We start from the raw sequence: 25,171 nt of genomic DNA on the forward strand, positions 1-25,171 counted from the left end.
AGATAATTCAAAAATATTCTGAGATAATTTGAAAAATGTTCCTTGATATACTAACAAGACAAATAAAAAATATTTGGAAATAATGACTTCTCTTAAAAAGAGGAAGAAATGGAAGTTCCTCAGACTACCTGAAATCCGAAGTAATGCAGAGTGCTAATTAATGTAAAATGAAGGCTTAATAAACTATTGAGAGGAAAAAAGGCACACAGGAAAGAAAATTAGCTAAAAGAACATTTATAAAAAGGGCAATGGAACTGATAAAAAGATTCTGGCTTATCTCCTCAGGAGAGCTCATTTGAAAGCCATTTGTCAAATAAGAACTAAAAAGGAATGTCATAAGAGATCTTATATCTATTAAATCTGTCCTTTAGGATTTCCATGCCTATTGTGTCGTATCACCTCACAATAGAGTGAATAAAACCATATTTTAAAATGTGAAACTGCCGTTTATATGAAAAAATACAATTACATTAGAGGAGGCAGTCTCAAATGGAGACTGAAAACACTAAGGTTTAATACAACTTTTAAGAAGTTTGCTAAAATTTAAGAAACAAGAAAGCCTTTTAAGCCTGTTGAAGCAACAGTGCCTGATCAGTTGGTTTGTTTTCAAACCTACAGCTACCACTTTCAAGATGGAGAAAAAAACATCACTGGTGCTATTTGCCTTCACATTACACTTCTGTTGAAAGTAAAACACATGTTTGGAATGAGTAAATTTTGAAAGCCCTGACCTCACACTAAATTGTATTTCTTTGCCTGCGTAATAGTAATTTTTATGGTATTATTGTTGCTGCGATTATGATACACAGTGTTTCACTACTGTAAAAATAAAATGGTTTTTAGCTACTGTCTATACATTTTTTTACAATCCTTGTCTCAGAATAATGTTTACAATTTGTGAAATGGTGGTCATCCAGGAATCACTCAAGAAGCCCCAACTGAAAATTGAAAAAAAATTTTTCAGTAATCAGAATGGAGATTCTAATTTCTAATTCATTGTTGTATATGGATATAGTTGTATGTATAGCTGGGATTCTTATTGTCAAATTTCCCTTCAAGAGTTATTAAAATATACACTGCCCAACAGAATGAAGATTAATGTGCGGTCTGCTAGTAAAAATGAGGCAGTCTGTATCGTAAGGGTGGAAGAGTCAGATAACCTGTTATCTATGATGAATGGAGTCTGCCCATGTTGCTCACAAAGGTACCTGTTTTGTCATCATGACTCATGAAAAGACTTTGACTATGTTGAGTGGCTATCGTTACTGTTTTGAATTATTTTGAATGGTATGAATTGTGCTTGATCTTAAAGCACAGAAAAAAAAATCTACCTTGTATTTATTTCAAGAAATAGCATTGTGTGTCAAGACAGACTACAGAAAACATCAGCTCATTTTGCGGTTTATTCATAAATACTGTGACCTTCAGAAAAATCACTTAATCTACCCTCTAACTCTATTGCCCATTTTATAAATAGTAATTCTCTATTTTAAGTGCATTTTTGAAAACATAATCTATCAGTAGTTTCAAAAAGGATGAGATGTGATGATGATAAGAGACAGAAAAATGGCAAAGTAAATGTTGTTTAGCTTCCTCTTCTTCCTCCTGGGTCATTTTCTGTAGCTATAGAGGCACTACTTGGAATATTAAACAAGTATACTTTAGTGCAATGTTGTGGGCTTGGTGAATGAACTGCTGGACCAGAGTCTGCAGTCTGACTCAACAGATCAGACTAGGTTATCCTAACAGCATCCTTCACTTCAAAATTTAGTTGATGTTAGCATTCTTAGCCAAAAAACATTGAGCAAAAGACCCGTTGACAAGAGATAATATTCCATGCAGTCTGTCTCTGCTTATAATCTCCAGTTCTCCTGATGACTGCCTAGATCAGTAGAGAAAAAAGCACAAAAAAAAAAAAAAAGACATTTTTCATACATCTCTGCAAAAATAGAACATTTGCATTTGTTTATAAATAGCAGCATAAATGTAAATCCTCATGCTGGTCCTGTGCAGAGCTCACTGATGTAGTACATTTGCATTTGTGTATAAATAGCAGCATAAATGTAAACCCTCATGCTGGTCCTGTGCAGAGCTCACTGATGCAGCCTCCAGGAAGGAAGAGGATTGCCCCTTCATGGGCTTGCAAATGCAGTGAGTTCAGCCTCTACCGAAGGCCACACAGAAACTGTTAATTCAAGTTTCTGTGCTACAGTGGTCAGGGAGGTAGCACTAGATTTCCAGTTTGGAGTTGAGTTTGTTAAGCACACGTCCTGTATAAGGGGAGTGGGATGGAGGTTCTCCACAAGATACAAGTGGACTTTTAAATTAAATCAGCACTAGTTCTGGTTGGGTAATAACAAATGTGATCACAAGATATTGAGTTAGAGTACTGCCCAAATGACGGTCACTTTGCCTGAAGCTCTCCTACCAAACTGAGTCTACGGCTAGCAGCCAGGAGGAGTGATGCACACTAGCATCTGCTAGTAACTCCAGTTTCAGTAACAAGTGCAAAATCTGCAGCACTCTCTAACTTGCTCTTTCTCTTCATTCAACAGTGGAAAAGAAAGTCAGAAGCAGGATGCTATTCCACTTCAGTGTGCTTCCTGGCCATGTGTGAACTGGATCTTGCTATTGACTATCTTTTAAAAGGAAAGACAAGAACCAGAAAGGCAATAGATTCTCTTCTGTGCTTTTTAAAGTAGTGGCTAAGGAAAAAAAAAAAAAACAAACAAAAAACCCCAAAACAAAAACAACAAAAAACCCACCCCCAAAAAGTGTCACTAGTTACATTCAGCAAAGACCGTAATTGGTTTCCCAGGCTTTAAACAATGTTATTGGATGGCTGACTTAACTAAAACACATGTCATCAAACTTTCCTTATGCTAGGACAGGTGGAATATTGAACGCTTGGCTTTAATGTACTGTATTTGTTGGTAATGAGAAATTTACCATTCCAACAGCTTTTCTTAATTAGGAAAACCAAGGGATTTGGATCTTCTTTTAGAAAGAAAATAAAACTACAGTAATTCCTGTCACTGCATTTAAAATTCTAGCTTCAAAACATTTAAAATAGTTGAAAAATTAGTTTAGTAGAGAAAAGCATAAAATATGAATAATCTACTTTTAAAATGACTATTTACAAACCAAGGCAGCAGGAAAGGGTTATGACACTCTCCTCTCAAATCTTCACCTTATATTGTTCTATAATTAAAAATATTTAAACTTCTACAACTGGTTTAGAATCAGCCTTATTCCTGGATTGTCAGAAGAGTGAGAACATATTAAAATGTAAGTCAAATGTCTAAAAAAAGCAAACTGAATTACGAGAAAAAATGGAATCATTTTTACATTTCAAATTGAAAGAGGATGTAGGAAAAACAGAGGCTGTCTCCACATGCAAATCAATGGAATTCATCAACTTGGACATCACCTGAACAAATTTTCTGAAAATATTTGAAAATTTTGGTCGAGATCAAGATTTTCACAATTAATATAGCTTTTCACAGAATTTTTCCATCCATCTGCATAAATAACTTTTATTTTTACTGGGGGGAAAAGAAAGGTAAACTCCGCCAAAAGATTGTTTCAGTAAAAGGCAAAACTATGCATTTTTTCTTCTCTCCCATTTTCCTAGACTGGGAAAAATAAGACAAGAAAAAGAGAGACTTTCGTCTAGTTCAAACAAAGTCTGTCCCTGAACATGTCAAGCAAAAGAATGAATATGTTGTTTCATCTTTGTTGTTAATGGAAAGCACACTCAGTTTTTGGTGAACTACGACAGATTCTGCTCTGCAGAGCCAAGGCTGTGGTTTACAAAACAGGAGCTAAAAGAGGTGCAGGAGATGTCATGAAATGGGAAACTGGCTTGAGGCAGATCATTGTTGTTTCCTAAAAGAATAGAATTACTGGTAGTTCCAATTATTAGAACAATTATTTGTATAAGACATATTATGTTCTTTCCAGGAACCCATGTTTAGAGTAGAGAATGTTGAAATAACAAATGCAAAAGCCATTAAGAGCCAAACAGCTTCTTATAACATTCTTTTTAATACAGACCTGCAGTATTCTAAGGAACAATTTTCTGTAGTAAAAGGTCAGACTCCTGAGATGCAGCTTTTCAACTACTATAAACAGATACAATTCTAACAGCATCACTGACTTTCATCAACTGACATCTGGCTTTTCCTCAACCCCCTAAAGCAAGGTCTGCACAGGAGGGGATCAGCACAAGTGATCCTGTTCAAGGGAACCAGAGCCCTCAAAACTGATGTTAAATGGGACATAGATGTCTCTCATATGGTTGAATTTGATCAATAATAAGTGCCCATTTTATAGTATATGTCATGGGATGAAAGTAGACTTGGGAATTTATCTTTCTCTAAAGAACCTTAAAAACAAAAAATGTTTTTCTTACATTGGAGTCCAGATTATTCTAAGGACAAGCAGAGTTCAAATTATATTTCATATAAATGCACACACACAAATTTTTATGCCTATTAAATAAATATGTAGTATTATTAAATTTTATCTAGTAAGGCTTCTGATCTGTTTCACCACTGTCTGAAATCACTTGTTTCAAGCTTACTCTATTGATATTAGGATATCCCTTATCTTTAAAAGATACTGATATATTTTACACAATGGCTGAATTGTTGACGTAATCTGTTAGCTGTATTAATACATATGATCATTAAGAATATCTTATTACAAGTATGAGGGTGAAATGTGCCCAAAAAGTTTTATTACATTTATAGATGTAAGAGAATTTTTTCAGGATCTTGTCCCAAGTACTGTCTCTGCTGTTACTTTAACAGGGAAAAATATCTTAAGCTACTATAGCCAGATTAAATACAGAAAAATAGTAGTGTAGGGGAGTAGCGTATACTTTTTCTAGTTGATAAAATCTTAGATCTTGGTACACAGCTTGAAAGAATTTTGCATGACATAGATCCTTCTAATTTTTTACATATTTGATATTTTGAATGTTCTGTGCTCAAGCCCCAGAGTCTTTATGACCTTTCTAATTACAGTTAACTATTTATGCCAGATGGCTGTAATAAGCATAAGGTTGTTTTTCTTCTTATTTCATAAAAAAAAATAATATATTAAGCACAAGTCATAGGAACTTGGTAACAGAACGGAGAAACAGAGAATTGCTTATTTTTAATATGGATTTGTGATATTTCTTTAAATTGTTTCTGCTGATAAAGATTTAATGTAAAAATTCAAGGTGGTGCTAATACTACATAGAAGGTAAACCCAGCACAAAATTTCTATTGAGCGGAAAAGCTCAAAAGAAAAAAAAAATCCTCCTTAATTGGCCTGCAAGCATTGCATGTTCCTCGCTGAGGAGACGCTGCCTGTTCACTCTGAGTGTATAGAACACCTTTAAAATACCACATAAACTATACCAATGTATGTTGAGTTTTTGAAACCACACAATAACTTAGTGGCTCAGCAATTCGGGTTGCCTGTTGCATCCTCATGATCCCTCCAAGCCACCTGGGGCAATGACCTATTATTTTTATGGCACAATTGATCTGTTTTCAGTTCTGCGCACACTTCTGGAGACCTGCTTATTACTAGGCTGCATACAAAGGCTATATACAAACAGCGTTTGCAAAATAATGTCTATTTACACCTGCTTCTACAAATTATTTCTATTTATGTCAATTACTGCATATTTAAATTTGGAGAAACAATACAAAGAGCATCAGTGTTTTCCATTGTAGGTTAAAACTTTGGAGGTTTACACAGATGCAAACTTTCTGATAAAGGTAGTACTAAGATTAAAAATAAGCTCCTAATAACCCAGTAAAATCAGACTTGTTAAAAAATGTGCTCAATTCTTTCATTGATCCAGTGTGAGACAGGCGATTAATTAATTTGGGGCTTTTTCGGCTACCATAAAGAGACAAGATCACTGCTTTGGAATTTGACAGAGCTACAAGTGGTACGTTAACAATCAAAGCAAGATTCTGCTAATACAGATTCATGTCTACATTTTCCCCTTTTTCATACTTTCTCTGCTCGTTTGCAGATCATTATATTTCTGTAATAGCTTAGCATCCAGGAGCGACAGAGGAAATGACAATCCCTAAGTAGAACTAGCTGGAGGAGGAGCTGCAATTGCTTTTTGGATCACTACTTACTGTAGGAGTTTGCCCTCTCAGATTCTTTTACCATCTATTATTAAGTCTTCCTTATGTGAATATTGCCAATAAAAGTGAGAAGTAGAAGTACAAGTACAACCTTTTGGCGAATGTGGCAGAAAATCCAAAGGGCGGTCCAGGTCTGCCTATTAAGCAGAGTCCCAAACCAGTCATCCTTGAATTATAGTATTTGCTATAGAAAAATCTAAGCTAAATCCACCAGATGGACTTTAATAAATACAGCCAAATGAGAGTTTTTTGGGTCTATTCATACCTATGTAAGATTACCTCACTGTTGTTAGTCACTGTACGGCTATGAGAGAGCCTAGAGCTTTTTCTTCTTTAATATCAATGTTCTTTTATAGGGTGGTCCCATTGAGAGGACATTAATAAAGCAGCCATAGTTTCATACTATTCAGCAGGAAATTCGTGTAGTTCTGCAGACTTTGTCTCATTAATATTTCTCTGAGCTTTTCAATCTGAAGGGCATGTTGTGAATCTGGATCATTTCTCAAGAAAAGCCCCTCTCAGTCGTAAGACTGGCACAGAACATTTTTAATTGATAAGCTACTAGTCTGTCCTTAACCTCCCTCTGTTTATTCCTACAGCCAGAATAAGGTATTACTTATTCAGTTGTTTAAAGCCCTGATGTTTACAACTTGGTTGGTCCTTCTTTTTCTCCCCTGGAGGAATGCACCATGTGGAAAGATATATTAAGCTTTTGTAGGCAAAATGCTACAAACACGCAAATTAAATACAAAGACTTTGTGCGTTGACATAGGAAATATCTTGCAATGTTGTAGGTCATTCAAACAATTCTTGTCCACTCCAGGTTAGCCTTTTTTTTTGTTGTTGTTGTTTCTGTAGATACATTAATAAAAACCAGATCCTTCCAGGTGCCATAGATTTTAAATGTAACACACTATAATCTACCCCCTGGATATCTTCTATACAACATTACTTTTGAGCTTAGCCCACTTTAGCAGTGTGTGTAGGAGTGAGCAATGATCTGAATGCTTTAAGAAAATTCACACCTTCACTACTAATTTTTAGCCTTTACATGACATGTTTCTCCTGAAAGGTGCTCTACTACAATCAACTCTTCAGTCCAATAATTAGGATTTTTTTCAGGCTAAGAAGTGAATGGTACATTTTTTAAAAGCATGTAAATTGTTTAGAAACTCAGATTATTCTCCCTTTCTACTCTCAGCCTCAAAGGGAATCTGTGGCCAAATTTTCACATCTATTCAGGCCTTTAAAAAGACTATCCTAGAGAAATTTCAAGAAGCCAACTTATGTGGCACACATATGGTTGAAAATTGAGCGGAGCCCCTTAGGCCATTTTATGCATGCTTGAATAACTTTGAAAATCCAGCCACAGGGCATTTTTTTAGTTCATTTTTCACCAACGTGCAGTGAAACTTAAGCTGCTAAGAGCCAAAGATCCTTTTTCCAAAATGAGGAATGTGAGAAAATAAATCTTATGGGCACTTTTGGAAACTGAGCTTTATGTAAGTGGGACTACAATGGATGGCAGGATGCGGTGCTGCCACAGACAGAAATAGCAGTGCCCAGGGGCTGGGAGGGGAGCAATACCAGGTTGCAATGACCTTGGGCAGTGAGAGGGTGGATGGTGACACAGCTGGAAGTAAGAAGATTGTGTTTTGGCTGTGATCTTCCTTTGTCAGTATAGAATCAGCACAGTGGAGGGACAATGGCAGGGAGCAGGGCAGCACTGATGGTGAGGAGGGAGCAACAGGAGGAGGAAGGAAGTGCAGGAGATGCTGAGTATCTCAAGGAGGGGCTAGCAAGTGTGGTGAGAAGGTGAAGTGCCAGCAACCCTAGAAACAAGGTTAGTAAGCTGAATAACCTTCAACAAGACATAGTTAGGAGCAAGTACGTGAAGCCACAAGAAGGTGTGATACCAGATGACAGAGTAATAGAAAGAGGAAGGGGGAAGGAGGAAATGAGAATGATGGGGACAAGTACGACATGGTGTTAAAACAGAATAGCAGTGGAAAGAGTTGGGAAACAAGGTACTGAAGAAGACAAGAGTGAAGGAAGAATCAAAGCCTGGAGAATAATTTGTACATAAAATATCTCGTCTCCAGTGAGAAAAAACAGTAAATGGGGAAGATAAGAGAATCTGAGTTAGTACATAGGAGAGCATTGGAGAGGTGCAGTTGAGGGGTGGGTGGTACATGGCAGGTAACTGTGTGGGAAAGGGCAGGCATCTGGTAAGGGAGGCTGTGGTGGCACAGGAGACAGTGAAGAAAACAGGGGAGAGGATGTCATGGGAGAGCAGTAAATGCAGCAGCTGAGAAAATCAGCAGTTCTCACGGACCAGTGGTGAAAAGAGATGGGAAGTGGGATGGGAGGGGAGACACTGCAAGTACAGAGTGAGTTTTTTGGCAAGGAAGGATGAAAACAAGGCAGGTGATGTACTGAGCAGGCAGGAAGGTTATGTGGCTGGCAAGCTTATAAAAACAAGATGCTAATGTAGTGTCCATAAGGGACTGTGAGACCCCCACAGCCTGGAAGGTGCCAACATGCTGCAGGTAGTCTATACAAGTGAGGTGATTTGGACAGGAGGCGAGCTTAGTGGTGAGGAGTGCTACCTTCCCTGGAGGCGTTTAAAAGACGTGTGGATGAGGTGCTGAGTGGCATGATTTAGTGATTGATGGGAATGGTTGGACTCGATGATCCAGCGGGTCCTTTCCAGCCTAGTGATTCTATGATTCTATGATTTGCAAGGCTAAAAGGAGTAAAAGACCTTATGAGAGAAGATGGCAAGGCTGGGCAGAGTATGATGGAGCTGTGAGAGGTAGGTGAAGAAGGCAATGATGCAGATTTCAGGAGCTCAACTACCAGAGGAGAAAGCCAGAGCATGAGACAAAGCGGCAGATGAGGAGGGAGCCAAGCAGCAGGAAACACTAAGGGGCTATTGAAGAGAAAAGTGCTGGAGAGGAAGTAAACCCAGCTACAAGGAGAGACCGTGATGGCAGGTAGTTGATGAAGTAGGAGGATTGAGGGGCAGTGGCAAGGACAGCAGAGAGATGACTAAAGGAAGGGGAACAGAAAAAGCAAGTCATAAATGGGGTGGAAGTACGCTGCAGGGGAGACAGTTACGACTGGCAGAAAAAATAGTAATAGAAAAAAGCAAAAGAGAAAAATGCTGGAAACTAGAGAGGAGGAGTAAGAAGGAGGGGAGCTCTAGACAAGCAATTACATGGGAAAGGGACCTGCAGCATGGGGATGGCTTGCTGACAAGTTTGTGAGAGGAGGGAAGAGTAGCAACAGCAGTAAAGCAAGCAGTTGATATGAAGAGGCTTGGCAGTGTTTGGGTGATGGGCCAGTAAACAAGCATTCAGAGGATGCTGAGCTGCAAAAAGATAAGCTGGCGCTGTAAAAGAGATATGCAATGATACATGGGAGGGATCAAAGGGAGACTATAGCTGAGGCAGGGACCAGGGAGGGCAAGAGATAGGAGAGGAGACGAAGCTTCAAGAGGAGGTGAAAGAAAAGCATGGAGAGATTGGGACAAATGGGTTAAAAAACAACAATGCAGAAGGAGAAGTGGTCATTTTGGCATCTGGACTAGGTGGAAACAGGTAAGGAGAAATGGCTCTGACCAGTGGCATAGTTAACAATAAATAAGGCAAGAGAGCAAACTGTAAATGTGGCTGTGGGGAGAGGCAATAAACACAGATTGGAGCAATGACTGAAGCGGGACTATCTGGTAAAGATATGGCTTAGCAGTAAGTCAGAGAGAATTTGGGGGAAAAATGAGGTGACACAGGAGGGTGCAAAAGAGGTGGCAAGGAAGCCCTAAGGAAAAGCTCGCTAAGGGGACAGCAATGCTGGCTCAGCCATAAGAGATGCGGACGATAACAAACACACAGATGATCTGGAGGAGAGTGAAATGACAGCGTTCCAGAAGATGCACCAGAAAGACCTTTTGGGCTGGGAGCAGGAGACAGAACATATACTGTCAGAGAGAAGTAGAAATGACTGATTGCAGAGCTAATGATGAGCAAGCTGGAGTGGGCAGGCAGCGACCACACCCATTGCTTGTACGGTAGAAAATAAGGCAGAAAATTAAGCAGCACCACAGAAACATTATGCAAGTGAATCAATAAAAACTAAGCTGTGATAGGAGATCAGTAGTTACGTAGGCAAGGAGGACACGAGGGCAAATGTTATATAAAAAGGCAAATACAGATGTGCTGAAAGGAAATGAGAGGAGTGCATGGGGATTGAAAGTAGGAGTGAGGACAAGTATGGGACACTATAGACCAGCTGTTTTAATATGAAATTGTACTGGGTCTGTCTGGGATGTAGTTAACTTTCTCTGTAGCAGTCAGTGTGGTATTGTGTTTTGGATTTGTGACTAAACCATTGTTGGTAACACAATAATGTTTTGGATGTTGCTGAGCGGTACTTGCACAGCTTCAAGGTATTATTTGTTTCCGCCTCTGCCTCCCCCCATCCCTCAGTGGGGGTAGGAAAAAGACTGGGAATAGACACGGCCAGGACAGTTGACCCAAACTGGAGAAAGAGATACTCTATACCATACAACATCACACTTGGCAATAAAACTGGAGAGGAAGGAGGGAGGAGTGTCTTCCAAGGCAGCCATTGCTTAGAGATTGTGGGAGGTGGTGAGTGGTTGTCTTTGCATTGTTGGTTGGTTTTGGGTTATTTTGTTTCCCTCTTTCCCTTGCATAGTAAACTACCTTCACTTATTAACTTCACTTAACTGTGTTAAATTGCCCTTATCTCAAGTTTTCTAGCTTTTGTTCTTCCTGTTCTCTCCCCTATCCCACTGAGAGGCGGGATAAGCAAGCATCATTGTGTGGCAATTTTCCTGCTGTCTGGGGTCAGCCCACTGTGGAGTTGCACACTGCTGTTTGGAAAGGCATTGAAAGCATGCGGCTGGGGAGTTGGGGAGGAGCAGCTACGGGAAGAGGCAAAACATTAGCTGCATTAGAGCTGTAAGCCTACAGGCAAGGGGGGTTTTAAGAGCAGCTGATAAGGAGGATGGGGAGGCTTGGCAGCAAATGAAGTAGCGATCACAAGCAGAAAGTGCTGGTCATGTGGCAAAAGCAGGCTGCAGGCTATGCAGCAATGACAGGCTGTCAAGAGGAGGGGGACAAGCAGGGCAACAAGTGGGAAAGAAAAGGGAAGAGCAAATGGACAGCAAATGCGGCTTCTGGGCAGCACACAGAAAGCAGGCAGCATATGGAGCAACAAGCTGAGAATGAAGTTAGGCAGCAGACAGAGGCTTGAAAAGATACACTGAACACAGGTTGCAAATGAGGTGAAAAGCAGAGGCAGGGGGCTGGCAACAGCAGGAGGCAACAAACAGGCTGGTAAAGAGAGATGGCAAACATAGTCCAGCATGAAAGTTAAGTGGTCAGGAAGTCAGGTATTGAAATGAGGTGATGAGGGCAGGAGGGAGCAGTGTAGACAAATGATGATGAGCTGCAAGAAAAGGTTGAGGCTGCAATCCAGAAACAAAGCTTTGAGAAGCCATAGGCAGGACATGTTTACAAGCACACAAAGCAAGTGGTAGCAAAAGGGGCAGTGAGAGTAAGTAGCTAAGGGAGGTGGTGAAGGCGAGCAGCAAAAGAAGGGGCTTGTGCTGTGTTAGGAAGGTGGCAATAGGCATGCTAGTAGCATGAGAATGAGTCAGTGAGGAGAGGTGGAAAGTGCAGGGGACACAGTGGCAGGAGGAAGCACTAAGTGGAGGAGAAGTTTCGTAATAAGAGTGGATGGTGACAGGCAGCAAGTGAACAAGTGTGGGCAGCAGACAGGAAACAGAGAGAAGTCGTGAGAGCTGTCTGTAAACAGGGCAGCTCCTGACAGGGGGAGACCAATGAAGCAGAAGGAGCAGGCAGGATGACAAACAGGGCAATAAGTAGTGGCAGACCGTGGCATGTCAAGGAGAACTGAGAAGGGTCCTGGGCATCTGGGGAGCAAGAGCAAGCAGTAAGTGGAGCGGTAAAGAAAGAAATTGTGGATAGCAAGCACACACAGCTGCTGGGAGAAAAGGAGGAGGAGGTAAGCAGCAAATGGGGCTGGCCAGAATAGGCAGCGAATGAAAGTAGCAAAGCTTATACAGGGTGAGAAAGACAGCAGCTAGGAAAAGCGAAAGTGGTGGCAAGCGGAGAGGTTGTGAGGTTGGGTGACAGAGAGAAGGACAAAGCTCTGGGACCACAGGGGAAGGGGACAATGGGACTGCAGGGACTGATGAGGCAGTAAGGTGAGGGGATTAAAAGCACAGACTTCAGTCTGATGGATCGAAGACATTTTATTGAGCTAGCTGTTTCTTTATATACCATTTTCAGTTACATAACTGGGTGCCCATGAGGGTATCTACAGTGTATTATTGGCTAAAGGTAACTGTCCATAAAGCTATTACTAACATATTATTGGCTAAACTACTGTGCATGCTAAAAAACCAAGTTACACTAAAATTAACTATGTTGATAGTTCCCTTCCGCTGTTTTTCTTTCAGTTGGTACTTGTTCCCACTGAACTAGCTCTTGTATTCCTTTCGGCTGGCTCTTTTTTATTAGAAGGCTGTCTCTTCTTCCCAGCAAACTGGCCTTTGTTTTTCTTTCAGTTCTCTTTCTCAAGGCCTTGTCAGAATTGCTCAGTATCAATAAGTCCCACAGCACCAGAGTTGCTTGATGTCAGCAAGGCCCACAGCATCAGAGTCCTTCTTCCCTGTAAAATGTCTCTACAGTAAGGTAAGCAGCAAGTGAGATGATGTGGCAGCAAGAGACAACAAGGAAAGGATAAACAGGAATAGAGGACAGAAGGAAGGAAGGTGATGATGGTAATGAGGATGAACCCAGTAAGGACAGGCAGAATTGGAAGAGGACATGTAGTAAGAGATGTCAGAAAATGAGATGTCAGCCATCAAAGCAGCAATGTTAGGGGCAGTGAATGGGATGGGGTGTCATTGGCAGTGGACTGGATGGACTGGCACAGCAAGATGGGAGAAAGGAGCAAAAGGAAGTGTGAGTAGCAAGCCAGCACATGCCAATAATACACTGCTAGGGAGAGAGGTGATGAGCAGGTAGGCTGAGGTAACAGGATAACAAGTGCAGAGGTGAAGGTGATGAGCTAAATATGATCCTGCGCTTTGCCGTCTGAAATTTCTTGTAGCTTGCAAAATTTCTGGACTTGCTTCCCCCCCACCTGACTTTCTCTTGAAGGGGAAAGGATTGTAGTTTTTCCTTCTCTCTCCTGTCCACAGTTTTAAATGGAATAGAGTGTTTTTTTTCTTAATCACTCTCTCCACAAGACATGTGATTTGAAAGCTAGTGATGGCAATTTTTGTTTTTTGTATGGATTCTAGGGTGCTTATTAACAGAACTAAATGTTCCAATCTAAACCTACCCGCATTTCCCTCTTGTCTGTGTTAATGAGCTGAGATGCCTACCTTTCAGTCATTGTCTCTGCCTTTTTGTAAAAGGAATTTGTTCAGGCACTTGCATGTCACACTGCCCAAAAAAACAGTGCCAGCTTCCTGGATTGAGGAAAGGTATAATCCACCAAGCAGAGCTCTGGCAGGATGGTTGGAAATGGATATTGTCTAAATCTGACTGTTATGGTGTGAAAAGAGTTAAAAACTGGCTGTGAAGGAAGAAGTAGTTGGACTCATTTTGTATTGGCCTAGCTGTTTTCTTAACAGGGGGTTAGAAATAATTTATTGCTTCAGTCAGTACTGTATTTACTCACACATCAAGTGGGTAGTAAAAAGGATAGATATTTCATTAGCAAAGGCCATATCAAAGATTTACAAATAAGAAGAAAAATGAGAAAAACATATTTATTCACTATTTGTGTTTGTACCTGAATTTTCAGATTGGTCTCATAGATTAATTACATTCAATGGCAGATGCATATATTTTATCACACAAGGTAATATCAGGATTTGTCTAAAGCTGAATCACAGCAAGCAAAGATCAGCTTATTGGGCAATATCCTAAGCAAGAGCAGTGAAGAAACAATCCAGTGGAGTTGACTCAGCTTTTTGCTCCTGTAAAGCAGATAAATTGAATTGCATGCTGTTTGCTGTGTCGCATGTTTCAAATGAAACGTAAAGGAAAGCAGCCCTATTAATTTTGCCTGGAAAAGTGTGACCCATGTTCATAGCAGCCTATCCAAGGAATCCAATTCAAATTTTCTATACGGGAGTTAGAATGTTGGCCAAGTTGCTTTCTCTGCTTGGTGGAGAAAATGCCACAAAGTCCATCTATACTGAGTACAGAAACTGCCTTTGGTGGCCATATTCTTTACCCCTCCTATGTACTTTGAGGAATGATCAGTGCCTAAACATCATTAAAAATGGAGTATGCACCCAAGAGTTCCCTTTTGGTCTTTGTTTTGTGGCAGACCTGTTTGCTATTGCTAACCCATGGAAGAGCTGATGGATTCTGGTCATGCCACACATTTCTTTCCTGCATCAAAGAAAACTTATATTTAATCAGTTTTTCCCAAGTGAAACTGATACTGTGAGGGACTGCCAGTGAACTAGTTTCAGATTGTGTACCTTTGCATGTCAAGTTTCTTTGGAATATTTAACTAAAAAAAAAATCAAATAAAAAGCCAGGTTATTGCTGGTTTTATGTCACTCTTTGCATAAAAGTAGAAGTAGGGAGTTGGTTCATTTTCTTCCTAACTTACAAGCTGTACTGTCAACAAACCCTTGTATTTAAAATTCTGAAAAGAGATTAAGGAAACTTTGTCCGTAGGAATATAAGATAAAGATGGGTTTGGGATGATATAAAAACTAATGAAGTCCAGTTTCCTGTGGATTTGCATTCTACATTTGTATACCTGCACCACCATCACAATAATTTTAGATTTTCATTATAAGCTTCTTTAACAATCTGTCACCTCTTCTAGCTGCTACAAGATATCAACAGTATTATTAACCACTGCTACCTGACTAGGTCATAGGACAGCCCAAGTTGGACCTCATTCCATATGGGGAGGTCTCTAGTGCAACTTCCTGCTCAAAGCAGAGTTAATTATGTCATCAGACCAGTTTGTTCTGAGCTTCTTCCTGCTAAGTCTCAAAGACCAGCAAGGATGGAGACTGTACAAACCCTCTAGACAACCTGCTCTACTTTCTCGTTATCCCCAGATGAAAAAGTCATTCCTTTATATCTGCTCTGAACCTCTCTTCTTTCAACTTATGTCCACTGGCCCTTGTCCTCTTGCCCTGCACCAGTTTGAAGAGCTTGACACCATCTCCTTGACAATGCCACTCACCCCCCAGGCCCCTTGCAAGCACACAGAGACTGCTGTCAGGCTCACCTGAAGTTGACTTTTCCCCCAGCTGAACCTACCCTGGTTCCTCAACCTCTCCTCACAGGGTGAGTGCTCCAGCCCTGACCATCCTGGGGGCCCTCCTGTCTGCAGCAGTACACTTATGTCTGTCTTATATTGGGGCATCCAAACCTGGACACAGCACTTAGATGTGGTCTAACAAGTTGTAGGTAAAGGGGGAGAATAATTTCCCTTAGCCATGTTCCAGTTAGAAGGCCCTAGGGTGCTGCTGATTACCTTTGTTGCTAGGACACATGGGCTCTTGTATAGTTCACTGCACGTTAGGATTGCTCCCAACCAGTATTCCCAGCCTTTACCATTGCAGGGGGGTACAGCTGAGGTGTGCCAGCTCATGCTAGTGATGTGGGCTGCCCATCAACTGGGATCAATTTTGGGGCTATTCCCTCTTCCTAGGCTTTGATTTTTCCCAAAGCTTTTCAGGATGATGTACCAAGGAGTGGAGAACCTGCCTTGCTGTCAGATTAGCCAGAAATCAACCAATGGCAAAAATCCTTTGAGGGAGTGAGGGAGAAAAGATAAACAGGTAGGCAAATGCCATATCCACACAGGCATCTTATTTCCCAGGTATACTGTTTCCCAGGCTAAAATTACAGCTGCAGGTTTCCACAGAAACTCAAACAGAATCATAAAAATAATTTATAATGACACTTGCTATATTCAGAAGAAACAAATGTAATTCTCAGTTTATATTTTAAAAGCAATATTAAGATGAAGTGATGGTCTTCTGCCTTGCAGAAACTGCAGCCAGATGGAATGAACTAAGAGTGTTTTAACATAAAGTGCAAAGGAACAGTGTCGGTCACCTCAATGGTGTTTATTATTTCTGAAACAGCATTATTAGGATCCGTATCTCTCATGACCTTGTTTCCATCTGGCATCTCAAGCAAGAAGTTGCTTGAAATAGATCAAATTACCTCACCCTGGGTCTTGTCTTATTGAGAAAAAAATATCATGTCACATCCATGTTGAGTCATTGCCTCATCTGGCCTTCACAAGGTCTCTGCTGGTGTATATATACTTCATCTGTCAGACCATGATACAATGCCTGCCAGTGTAAAAGTATCGGAGGAAAAGAATAAGAGTATCGGAGGAAAGATCACTAGTGCCCAAGTAAATGTGAGCAAGATCAAGAAAAGCTTTTTCACAATTGGCTGAAATTGCAGGGAGCTCAAATAAAAGTGTAAAATGTTAACATAAAGAAAAAAGAAGATGAGGGCACTCTGCTTGCACTGAGCTGTACGTGCGAACAGTTTGTCATACAGTTACAAATGAAACTGTAATGACAAATAAGAATGAGATGGTAGGTTGTTTTTAGATGCATCTGATCTAGTTATTTCGATGATGAGCTATATAAATCCTTGTTGTGTCACCTAACCCTCCATTGTGCAAACACTATGATCAGGATGATGTTCAATATTAAGGAATTTGTTCATTCATTACATGATAGGGTGACAGCTTAGTTCAACAGCTTCCTGATAAAAGGGACATGAGACATGTTTCTTGATTAATGCTAGAATAATTTATTCAGCACAGATGGCTTGCTTAACTTGCAGAACTACAGTGTTTTAATTAAGTTACATGTGCAAAACTAAGCATGTGTGTACATTCTGTTGAATCCAAAATAATCACAAAATTGATGTGAAAACCAGCTCAAATCCAGCACATTCAGCTTTTGGAACCAGTTCTAGACCCGTACGAGTTTTAAAATATCTACACAACAGTATACATGGGGAAAGATTTGGCTAACTTTTGGTAATGGTTAGTTCTATTAAAAACTAAGGCTGCACATCTGTGAAAGTCATTTATTCACAAAGACTTTCAGACACTTTTATATGTAACAGAATGATGAATATATTGAATTAAACCAAACAGAAGATTTTAGGACAAAGTCAAATTAGCTCCACTAGTCCCAAAGTGATTGAGTTGAAAGAATTTTTTTATAGACTTGGATTATCAAGCACTTTTGAAAAATCCAGCAGCTATTATCTTAGATAATTCACAGTTAAATGCACAGAAGAACACAATTTTTATTTTATTGGTCTCTTTTTCTACTGTTTTTTCTCTTCTGAGAATGTGTAGAATTATGTAACTTCTAAATTAAGTCTTTTATTTCTAAATGTGACATCAGCTTCTGCTTTCCATGATAAAATGGGTTACTGTTTGGTAACCCTCAAGGGCTACATACGCTGTTGTGTTGTCTATCTGGTTTTACCACCAAATGAGATGGCTCCACTGCAGCACTGAAATCATGTAATGTGGTTTGGCTAATTAAAAATACTGCCTTTGGTATATTACATGGGTTTTTCACTAGAAAGGCATCTGAACTCTCAAATGCCTCTGCAATTGGTCTCTGGCACAAGAGACCAATTTTTTAATTATTCAACAGCCTTTGAGCATGCAGAACCATAGCAAGAACATATGCTATGCTGAAGTCTCCAGGACTCACAGTCTCCAAGAAGATGTTACAAATGTGATTGGAAATGATAAAGATTTTTTTTTTCCCCACAACAATACATTGTTTTTACCATTATTAGCTTTTCTATGGATGTTATTATTTAGAGGATCTTGGGGTCAAGGCTCAATCCTCAGCAATTAATTAGTTGTACCCGGTTCGATTGGTTTCACACTGTAGATAATAAATGTGGAGAGAAAACTATGATGTGACGAAGCAGATCAGAGAGGGGAGAATAATTTCTGCATGTATCTGTATGTGAGGACCAAATTTGATTGAAAGGTGACTTACGGTCCCTCACAGCATCCTTCTGGAAAAGTCATCCAGCTGTGAGATGAGCAGGTACGTGGTGCAAAGGGTGAAGAACTAGCTGAAAAGCGGGGCCCAAAAGGTTTTAATGAACAGGTTTACATCTGGCTGATGACCAGTCATCAACAGTGCTCCTCAGGGCTCAATTCTACGGCCAATTCAGTTCAATATTTGTGTCAGTGATCTGGACACAAACATTGAATGCACAGTTAGTAAGTTTGCTGATGATACTAAACTGGGAGGTGCTGCTGACTCTCTCAGGGGACAAGAGGCCTTGCAAAGTAATCTGAATAGATGGCAACATTGGTGGGCAATCGCCATTGGCATGGACTTGGACAAGATCATATACTGGATTCTGCACCTGGGATGGAATAACAGTGGGCACAAGTCTAAACTGGGAGAGGAATGGCTGGAGAGTAGCCCTGCAGAAAAAGGTCTGGCAGTGCTGGTTCACAAGAGACTCAACAGGAGTCAGCAGTGTGCCTGGGCAGCCAAGAGGGCAACCCACATCCTAGGGTGCATTAAACATAGCAAAACCAGCCAGTCAAAAGAGGTGATTAGCCTGCTGCATTTAGCTTTGGTGCAGCCTCACTTTGAGTATTGTGTACTGTTCTGGGCCTCACAATTTAATAAGGATGTTAAGGTCCATGAATGCATCCAGAGGAGGGCAAAAAAGCCGGTGAAGGGAGTGGTAGGCATGTCCTCTGAGAAGCAGGTGACGACTCTGGGTTTGTCTAGTTTGGAGAGAAGGAGGTCAAGGTGTGGGTGACCTCATTGCTCTGAACACCTTCCTGAGGAGAGGAAGTGGAGTGGGAGGTGCTGATCTCTTCTCCCTGAGATCCAGTGCTAGGATGCATGGGAATGGCTCTAAGATGCATCCATCAGGGGAGGTTCAGAGTTGACATTTCTTTACCACAAGAGTGGTCAAATCCTGGAGCAGGTTTCCTAGAGGGATGGTTGATACCCTATGACTGCCAATATTGAAGAGGCATTTGGACAATGCCCTTAATACTTTAACTTTTGATCAGCCCTGAAGTGATCAGGCAGTTGGATCAGTTGGCCATCATAGGTCTCTTCCAGCTGAACCCTCCTCCTTCCTACCTCCCTCCTACCTCCTTTTTTCCCTAGCACTACACAATGAGGTAGTCTCTGATGACATTTCTTCCCAGTCCTGCACTAGGACTAGTGATTGAATAGGCAGTCATGTCCCATCCTAGCCATTGGCTCTGTCATGGCAGTTACCTTTCTGTAGGGGTGAGAGCTGTGGATCATCTCGAGATTATTGGACCATCTGAACAAATTTGCAAAAAACAGGTGTGAAGTGAGTTTTTTTTGAAAGTCTTCTGTATTTATGCAGTGTAGCTGGGTTTCCAGAGGATAGCAAAACCCCACATCTCTGACACTAGCGAGGCTCAAAGATGAAGTTCTTCATCTGAAGCAGGATGTGTTTCTGAACTAAATGGTTGCAAATCTTTTTAAGGTGAGCAATACCTGTTCATTTCCCCATGGATACATTGATATTTTTTCAGAAATGCATGAGCTGTTTCTCTTGGGAAAACGTACTAAAACACAAGAGCCTGAGAACAACAGAACTCCCTCAGAGCAAAGGTCTTTCTGGCCCAATACTTGTCTCTAAAGTGGCCAACCATCAGTGTCTAAAGGAAACCATATGAGCAATGCAAGTCCACTTCTGCCAGGGTCCTGGGGCTGCTCATAGGCCTCAGTGGCTGGGACCAGCCTCTCCTGGGACCCCATCCCCACTGTCTCCTGCCAAAGGCCCAGGTTCTTAGTGTCTCAGCTCAGCCTGGAGCCTTCAGTCCCTCCCTGAGTGATAGTCTAGGGGTGCCCTTCTCTGCCCCTGTCTCCTGATGGGCCTGGGACCCACACTGCAGAGCGCTGCTCTCCTGGATGAAGCCCTCAGACCTGGGTCACAGCTTGTCATGCAGAACTCTAGGAGTAACACAGTGTAACTATTCTGTTCTATTTTATTATATTCCCCGTACTCTCCATGAGTCGAATGAGACTGTTATTTGCCTGAAATGCCAGGTTTTTTTCACATTGAAAAACACTTTCAAGGGCACATAACACGAAGGTGACAAGTGGAAATAGGATTTGATTCTTCTGAATCTGTTTCAGAGCTCACAAGCATTAACACAATGCACATGTGTAGCCAGGAGCAGGCTGATGTGTTCTTCAGCTTTGCTTGAGAAAAATATCCCTTGCAGTCTGGCAAAAGAAAGCCGCAGAACAACAGAAAGCAGCAGGAGAACATAGGGCAAGCAGTCCCTGTTTCCTGAAGAGTGAGAACTTGGAAGTACAACCATCAGGACTGACCACACACCAAAGAAGAAAAAGAAGTATGTGGTAATGTGGGGTATTGTCCAAAGTGTAGCACATACCCATGACAAACACACTTTTTGCTTTTCACAGTTTGCTCGGTTGTGCTTCTTGGCCACTGATGGAGGAAAAGTGCTCTTGTGCCTGCCCGGCACTTGTATTGCACACAGGGAGAGCTGAAAAGTGGTAGTTCCTGATGGTGCAGCAAACCTGGAGTCTTTCCAAGCACATCCTGTTTTGTACAAGCAAGAACTCCTGGGGAAACAGAGCCAAGGGAAGAGCTTTCCTCCACTACAAATGTGTAAAGAGCAAGACAGCCAGAAAGAGACGGGGCATGAGTGGCACCTTGAAGGTGCAAGAGTAGCAGGCAAGAAGTCAGCTGAAATGGCCCAGAAAAGGCCTGACAAGGGACAGTGCTCAATGTTGCATGCAGCAGAGAAGAAACCCCCAGGGGCCTTCCTTGGACCTGCCCTGGGAGTCTAAGAAAGCTTCCTCCCTGTAGATGTGGGGCATGAAGGCCACCTTTATGGAGTACAAGCAAGCAGGCACCTAACCAAAATGTCCCAAAGGAACCCTGGTAAGAGGCCGTGCTCAGTGCTGCAGAGGAAGGCAAAAAAAACCCCCAAAACCCTGATGACACTCGCTAGCCCACCATGGGGAAAAGAAGCCTCCCACCAGGTGCAGAGCATGGCAGGCCATCTTCATCGTGCATGCGCAGCAGTGACCCAGCCAAAGTGGATCAGAGGAGCCCTGACAAGTGGTCATGCTCAGTCCTGCAAGGGAAGAAAAAAAAACAGGGACCAGCGCCAATCTGCCCCTGGGAAAATTCCTTCCTGACCCCAGTGCTGGCAATTGGCTATTCTCTGAGCATGTGAGCAGGACCTGCTTTCTTGTCCCACAGGCTTGTCACGCCTCCCAGGAAATCCCAAGCTAAATCCTTCCTCAACACGGTGCCATCTCAGGGGCTTCTGAGAGTGGCAAAATGCCCCTGGCCTGTTCAGCCTAGATGGCAAGAATCCTTCCCATGCCTGGCAGGGCACCAGTGGCTGCTTAAAAGCACTGGGACTCCTGGCAACATCTTTGCATTCCATTTCTTATGGCTGCTGCCACTGGTTCCACAGCACATGAGGACAGTGAGCTCTGAAGTGCTTTTCCAGAAGGAATTCTCTTGGTCTGGCCATGCCTATCCAGTTTAAAAGGATTTCTATCCCTCAAATGAGGTTTGAAGGTGGGGTTTTGCTCTGGGGTAAAACTTTCACAGCTCATTTCTGGCTTTAACTTTTCTGAGACCTATTTGCCTACTTCACTTTGCACCAAGATATTCAGGTCTCATCTAAAACACTAGAAAGTCTCTTTCTCTTCTAGTATTTAATAATTTGAGTCCTGAAAGAGTGAGGAAGGTACAGTTCTTGTTATTTCATACCTTGGTGCCAAAATCCATCAGGATATTAAGGCTGTGTGTAAACAATGGCATTTCTAACATGTACATTCATTTGGTTGTGGGAATACCAGAAGCAAAAGGAAGACTTTTGGTTTCCTCTGCAAGAACTTTGCTGAGATACAGACAGCAGGCAGGATTTCCTCACTATTTTCACCTTTCCTTACCAATGCACCAACAAGTGACATTTGCTACTACCATGCTTATGGTGATGTCATCCTCTTGGAAAGAAATCCTGAATGGTTTTGTGTTCTTGACTGTCTTCTTCCTTGCACTTCAGTAGCTCTTTTCCTCACTTGGCCTTATTCTTCGATATCTTTCTTGAAAGTGGTGGCAGCCCTCTCAGGCTTCATCCTGCTCCTGCAGGAAAGTTTATACCAGAAATCCTAGGCCATAACAGCACTCTATTTAGGCTATTTAACCCCTAATTGAGAAACAGGCTGTCTTCTAGGCTTGAGTATCTCTCCGCAGTACTGCACTGTATTTGTAAACATCCCCTGAGGTTCTCCACACTTCAGCCTTTCTCTACAAAATTCTCCTTCCCTGATGACACATTTTTTGAGAAACTGCAGGGAGAGGTGCTATTTCTCACACTATGTTTGTATGGCATCTAACAATGGATGTCATAATCTCTAGCCAACAGTGTGATACAAATAAACAGGAGTGATTCATTATTACTTGCTTGTATTGCTTTATCAGACAGAAAGCAAGCCAATTTTAGACCCTTCAGAGTGAAAACATAGGTAAGCCTGTGGGTAGAGTGATAAGATTGTAGACTGGATTAATCTTTCAAGAAGCATAGCAGGATCTCTATCACCAATCAGACATCTGAAGTGGTCTGGATGAACCATCGTGTTCCAGTAGTGAGATAGATTAAAGCCAAAAAAACCAAGGAAGAAAACTGGACAGAATATCACTTAGACAGTATAACTGTGGCCATCAACAAGTCAAACCCCACTGTCTATAGTTCTCCTTTCCTAGAGCACCTGGCTAGTGTATAAGTCTTCCCGTTAGCTGTCCCAAGATGGGGCAGGAGCCAATGGCCCTGCCAGGCATGTGCCCCAGGAACCTCTGTAGGCTGGTATTTCTTAACAAGGAAAGGAAACAGGCTGTGCTGCCTTCTCAGTAAGTTCTGCCTCCAGCGTGCTATCCAAGTGCTTTCCCTATTCTGAAAGCCACTTGGTTCTGGTTCCCTGTCTTTTTAGTGGTCTGCAGTTATTCCCATTTTGTTCTAAAAGATGCAGTTCAAGTGAGACAACCTGATGCTGGTTCGGAAGTTTGCATCACAGCCCACCCCAGCTATTCTGCACCTTGTCCTCCCCCTCTCTGCTTCACAGTACTGTCAACCAAGTATTCAACTGAAACTGAATCACAAATACAATGGCTAATAGAGCAGAAGGGGAAGAGATACATCACTTACCTTCTCAGCATTCAGCTAAACAGCCTAACAGCTGGTATAATGTATTCCTAAAAGCCAACTACCCCTCAAGTCATTAATTGCAAGGCACTCTGCTCCTACTGTTCTGAGGCACACTAGTTTTATTTACAGTATTTTGATCTTATGTTAAGCTCCTCTGAATTATAAGCCAAATACTGTTATAAACCAAATGCTGATCTGAAGGTCAAAAGGGCATGCTAGAGTTTTGAAACGTTAATGAGATGATTCATTAACCTTTGTACATTTGACTGCTTTTTTTTCAAGAAGAAAAAAAGTGTTAGTAAAAGGCAGCAAAATACTTTGGTGGTATTAGAATACTTTTGTACCACAAGTTAGTAGTGTTTGCGTTTTATCTTCTCACTCTGCTCATACCTTCCACTGTGTTCTCCTTTTCTTGCCTTCTTCTTTCTCCAGGCCTGCTCTTATACCCCTCTGAGAAAAGCAGTAACTTTCTCAGAGGTGGAGGGGCCTCCCACCAACAGTGGTGGTGTGGTTTGAACACAACTGTGGCAAGTGGTCTCACCGACAATATTTCCACCTTTCAGACTTTATTCGGGGAAGTTTGTACTCTCATGACTGCATTTTTAATCTTCTTTTCTTTCATTTTGTATCAGTTTTCCAGCATCTCCAATGATTTAATGTTGATTTTAGAAGCAGGTTTATTTTAGGTAAAAGAAGAAAAGTAACTTCGCATTCAGGTAGCTGCTTTATGATTGCTCTAAAGGAGTGTGAAAACAACTCTGAAATACATATCTAAGCAAGGAAAAAGTTTATGTATGGCAGAAAGATCTTAGACTATGTTAGAAATTTGTTTCTGTGCTGTACTGAAGAAAATGAATAAATGAAAAAAAGGCACAATATTTTAATGTTTTCAGATTTTGCTTTGGATAACTTATTCACTAGTTCTTGATTTGGTATTTCTTTGTCATACACTAAGAATGAGTATTCAGTGGAACAAGGACTATGCACAAAATTTTCCCAAAGTGATAAATTGCTTTTTTCTGTCTCTTAAATCTCATTGAAGCTCAGTAAGCCTCAGATTACTGAATAATTTAGGTGTTCTGAAAATTCTCCTCTAGTTTATTCTCTTTAGGGGTTATAGCCCTACCTCCAACAGCTAATAGTTTAAAATTAGACAAGATAGCAAAATAATTGATGTAAGCCTCATTTCATGGAGGTCAAAGATACTTTAAAGGAGATGCTTTCACACATGTCTAAGTGCACCATTAAAAGCTAACTTCCACCTTTTCCTGCCCCTCTCCCTTCATTAACTCAAAGACAGAGTGGTTTGTCCATGCCCATGCTTGAGCGGGGCAAGAGACACCATACCAAGCTGCTCTTGTCAGAGTCCTTGCTGCCATCATCACAAGCTGGTCTGCCTCTCCTCTGTACTCACTTTACTCTGTGTGTTAAGGAAACATCCAGCACAGTGACATTATAAGGTCCACAGCAAGGTTGGGAAGCTCTGTAACCTTTGCAAAACTGGGAGTTTTGCCTGTTATCTTTGTCTATGTGGTCCTATGGCTGCAGTGGAGTTGTGCCAGTAACATATTATGCTTTTATAAGATCTGTTCTTTCCTTCCCACAAAAAGATAATGAAGGAGGAAACACTGGTGAACTGTGACTCCAGAATATTACTCTGTGCTCAGTAATGAACCTGTTCCTTGCTGGAGAGA

The sequence above is a fragment of the Phaenicophaeus curvirostris genome, chromosome 6 (genome assembly GCF_032191515.1).
Source record: "Phaenicophaeus curvirostris isolate KB17595 chromosome 6, BPBGC_Pcur_1.0, whole genome shotgun sequence".
NCBI lineage: Eukaryota > Metazoa > Chordata > Aves > Cuculiformes > Cuculidae > Phaenicophaeus > Phaenicophaeus curvirostris.